The sequence below is a fragment of the Papio anubis genome, chromosome 12 (genome assembly GCF_008728515.1).
Source record: "Papio anubis isolate 15944 chromosome 12, Panubis1.0, whole genome shotgun sequence".
Lineage (NCBI taxonomy): Eukaryota > Metazoa > Chordata > Mammalia > Primates > Cercopithecidae > Papio > Papio anubis.
Window position 1 is genome coordinate 61,270,478 of NC_044987.1, and position 4,650 is coordinate 61,275,127.

Here is a 4,650-nt window from a genome sequence, read left to right on the forward strand (position 1 = left end):
AATTATATGGGCAAAAGCAACTAAAGGTACCACGAATCAAAACCTTTAAGTTCAGCATTGGGTACATCACTGTGTATCTGCTCTTGGCAAATTCCTTTCTGGGCCTCAGTCTCCCCATCTGTAAAATGAACAGGTTACACCAAGGGCTCTGAGGGCTTATGATTCTCCAGGAGTTTCCTTATGTGAGGCCTTTCTGTCCCCAACCATACACATCAGATGAGGCATCATCAAGGTAAAGACTCCAGTTTCTAGGGTTTTTGGGTAATCAGGCTTTCCTGCCACAAACTTTCCTGCCACAAACCTACCCCTAAGGAGCCTGTCCCTAGGGGGAGTTCACTACTGCAGCTGTCTGGGCTGAGCCCCCAGGGAGAAACAAAACTCTCCAGGGTCTGGTGCAGAGGCTGTGGCCCGTGGTCTCCTTGCTGCCTAAGGAAGATATGAAAAGGAAGCCTGGTTCTGGGTGAAACGGAAGTGTCTGAGGTCTGACAGTTGCTCTCAGCGTGGTCTCTGCAGCCAGGAGGGAAGTAAAACTGTCTGGGCATCCGGTAGCTTTTACTGGGAGAGTCCATAGGACAGTGACAAGTGGGGCCTGGTGCAGGCCTGTTCTCTGGTCCAGAGCCCTAGCTTAGGCCAGGGACAGTCCTTGGAGAGAGGCTGGCCCAAAGATTTGGAGGGAGGGCAAAGGAAAATGCTCTGAAGCTGGTTCATGACCTTAGGCAAATTTCTGTGCCTCTTTGGGTCCAGTTTCTCCATTTGCAAAAATGGAGTTTGGGCTAAATTTGCCTGTGCAATAAGGGTTTCTGGAATGGTGGGCACTGGGGATACAGAGAAAATTTGGTCACAGGAAACCTGGATTGTTACCCTGCTGGCAAGGGACTCACAGCCTGGTGGGACATAGTTACAGAATCATGGGTTAATTGTGATTATCAATGCATGTATAGGTGCCGAAAAGCTGCGGACATAGAGCACTAATTCAGCATTAATCCAGAGATCCAGGGAAGGTTAAGCAACTTGCCCAAGGTCATATATCTATTAAGTGGTCTACCTGGGGCCAGAGTCTTGAAAGGAAGGGGAATTCAGAAGAGGACATGGCTAAATAGAAGTCTAGAAGACTGGTTCTCTTATGCTTGCTGCTATCACCAAGATCTGAACAAAGTTATAGAGACCCAGAGGAGTGGGGATTAATTCTGACTTAGGAGAAGGAGGAAGACTTCACAGAAGCAGGGGTTTCGAGCTGGGGTTTAAAGGGCAAATATGAGTTTATCAAGTAGAGAAAAGGTAAGGGAACAGCATATTCAGATGTATGATGTTGCTAAAAAGAGCCTGATGAGTTGCTGGAAAAGTTGTGTGTGTGTGTTTGTGTGTGTGTACATATATGTGGTATGTTAGGAACAAAGAGCACCTAAAATGGGAGGACTGAGAGATGAGGTTGCATAGTCTGGCTGGAATCACACAGCGAAGGGCCTTGAATGTGTTTGGAGGGCAGTGGACAGCCATCAGAGGGTCTTGAGCCGTGGATGCATGGTCAAAATAGCCTATTAGCAGGCTTGCTCCAGCTGCTAGGAGGGCAGAGGACCAAAGTACAGGGCAGAAGCCAGGCAGAAACAACTGTAAACAGGCAGTGGCAGAGGATTGAGGGTGTCAGGTGAGTGTCAGGCCTAGCCCCTGTCAAGAAATGGAAACTTTTCAAGAGACTACATAGGTGTGGATGAAACAAGAATTGAAACCTGAGCCCTGCTGTGGCTGTGGTCTGGGCAGGTGCGGTAAGCAAGGGAAGTGAAAGGGTTGGGGTGACTTCCAGTTGAAGGAAGGAGGGGGATGGCTTGTGGGGGATGGTAGGGGCCTGTCCTCAGGCTGGAGACCTGTTCCAGGACGGGGCAGGGTGAGGGGCTATGCCTGACCAAGCCCCTGCCTCTTGCTTCTGCCCTCAGAGATCCCACTTTCTTCTGGCAGGCCTTAACTCTTTCTCCTGAGATATTTCTTCCCTACTCCCCACCCCTCCCAATGTCCCATCCCATCGTTTCTAGCATCCCATGGATACTGCCCAGGTCTCGTAGGGCCTCCAGCGAGCCTGCCCCGAGCAGCTCAAGTTCCTTGGCTTCCCTTACACCGACCTGCACTGCTCATGCTGCCTGAGCAGTGGTCTGACCATGTTTTGCCTTGAGGCCTGTTTTGTTCTGTAATGTTGGTTCACCAAAGTAGTCACTGTTACTTCACTGTCACCTCACTGCAGGTGCCCCTGTCTCATCTGACTCTGCCCCCAAGAGCTCTTGATAAGTCAGAATCAGACCCTCATGCTCCCAGAGAAGCTAGTATTGAGTATGCCTAACCAAAAGCATGAACATGGGGAGGGGCTGTTCATGGGCTGCGCTGGTGGGTTCTTTGTTCTGGGGCAAGTCTTGATGTGCTTATGTCTGTTTTTTTCATTTGTTTGTTTGTTTGAGACAGAGTCTTGCCTCATTGCTCAAGCTGGAGTGCAGGGGTACCATCACAGCTCACTGCAGCCTGGAGCTCCTAGGCGAAAATGATCCTCTCACCTTAGCCTTGTGAGTAGCTGGGGCCACAGGCATGTGCTGCCAAGCTTGGCTAATTTTTTATTTTTTATAATTTTATAAAATTATAAAAAAATAATAATTTTTTATTATTTTATTTATCTGCCCATTCAGATCAATCATCTCCAGGTGCAGGGTCAGGTATTTGGGGACCAGCAGGAAGCAGTTCACCCCTAATGGTTCAGATGAAGAGACTTTAATGAGGGGACTACTGTACTGAGGTGTGGGCAGGGTAAGAGAACAAACAAAAGGACGCTGAGGCACCCGCCCAGAGGCTGGCAACAGTGGAAAAGTCTTACAGCCCAGCACTCAAAGGGGTCAGGAATCATGTCCAGACCCAAGTGGAAGCCAGTTGGCAAGAAGGCCTGATGAGGCAGCCCACAGGGGTCTGCCTCCTGGGGCACAGTGCAGGGTGTGGGTGTGGGTGCAAATGGAGACTAACGGTCTCCAGATGTGGATGAAAGATTCTCACCCAGATGGAATATCTGGAAGATGCCTCTGGCCTTGATGTAGTCACTTCTCTGTGATCAGTGCTGGTTTGGGGAAGGTTTTTCCAGTTGCCCCAGAGAGAAAAGGTGAAGCTTTACTTTCAGAGTCATTCGGCTACCATCTAGAAAGCACTTTCTGGTCTTGATGGTGACAGACTAGAGTCTGACAGAGGCACGTGGGCCTCAAGGGTACCAAATTATACCAACATACATAGTGACGCAGGCCTAGAGGGAGTCAGAGCTGTGCCAAGGGTAAACAGGTCCAGGGCAGAACATAGTAGAACATGGTGGAGGGGAGACGCCGTGAGCTGATGTTGGAGAGGTACACAGCATCCATATTATGGAGTTAAGGCCATACAGCTAGGGAGCAGCAGGGCCAAAGGTCCAACTGATCAGTCTGAATTGGAACTTGACTCAAGCTCTTAACCAAGACCCTAAGCTGATCCTGCAGAGAAAAGACAGAAGTGTGTTAAAAGCAGAGGGAACCGCATATTCAGAAGTATGAAGTTGCTAAAGAGCCTGATGAGTTGCTGGAAAAGTTGTGTGTGTTGTTTGTGTGTGTGTACATACATGCTGTGCCTTTGGAACAAAGGGTACCTAAAATGGTAGGACGGAGAGAAGAGGTTGTGTAGGCTGGCTGAAGGGCCTTCACACAGTGAAGGGCCTTGAATGTCAGGTTAAAAAGCTTGGGCTAAATTTGGAGGGCAGTGGGCAGCCATAAAAGGGTCTTGAGCACTGGGTGCATGGTCAAAATAGCCTATTAGCATGTGCTAATATGCTGATGTGCCTGTTTGTTTGTTTGTTTGAGATGTGCAGCTTCTAAGTGCACATCTACTTGGAAGCTGAGTGCCCAGCGTGCAGACAGGAAAGGTACTAGAGTTAGTGTGACCAAGCCCAGGGTGTCTTGTCTTTCAGACACACTCCATCCTCTCCTTATGGACCACTCACTCACAAGCCTCCCCCGGGTCACAGGCTCAGCACAGCAGGTGAGGATATAGGCTGAATATGAGCAAAGGACAGGCCTGTGCAGGCCCTTAGGCACATACTCCCTTAGGTTGCTGACTGGGTCTTGTATTCCATGACCTGGCTGCCCACTCTTAATGCTCCACTGTTGTTAAACCTCTGGGTCTTCAGACCTTCAAATCCATCCATCCAGTGTGCCTGCTGGGTGCCATAAACAAGATCTTCTCCCAGAAGTCTAGGGGGATGGGGACATTGATAGGATGAGTGAGATAGCCAATATTTGTGCCCACTACAGAGTGTGATAAAACCATAAAAGACTACTGCTTTTTAAGATTGTGAGCAGGGCCAGGTGCGGTGGCTCATACCTGTAATCCCAGCACTTTGGGAGGTCAAGCTGGGTGAATTGCTTGAGTCCAGGAATTCGAGACTAGCCCAGGCAACATGGCAAAACCTTGTCTCTACAAAAAACAACAGCCACCAAAAATTAGCTGGGTATGGTGGCATATACCTGAAGTCCCAATTACTCAGCAGGCTGAGGTGAGAGGACTGCTTGAGCCCAGGGGGTCAATACTGCAAGCAAGCAAACTGTGATCGCGCCACTGCACTCCAGCCTGGGTGAGACAGTAAGACCCCATCTCCATTAAACA

The 4,650-nt window shown here is 49.4% G+C and overlaps 1 long non-coding RNA gene across 1 annotated transcript; it reads right to left on the reverse strand.

The window, feature by feature from the left end:
- Positions 1 to 2,671: 2,671 nt before the first annotated feature.
- LOC116269729 lies at positions 2,672 to 4,416 on the reverse strand. The gene is made up of 3 exons (XR_004177451.1): positions 4,369 to 4,416; positions 4,087 to 4,238; positions 2,672 to 3,485 (listed from the first exon to the last, which is right to left on the reverse strand). It is a non-coding gene; the product is annotated as an uncharacterized LOC116269729 (long non-coding RNA).
- Positions 4,417 to 4,650: the final 234 nt, after the last annotated feature.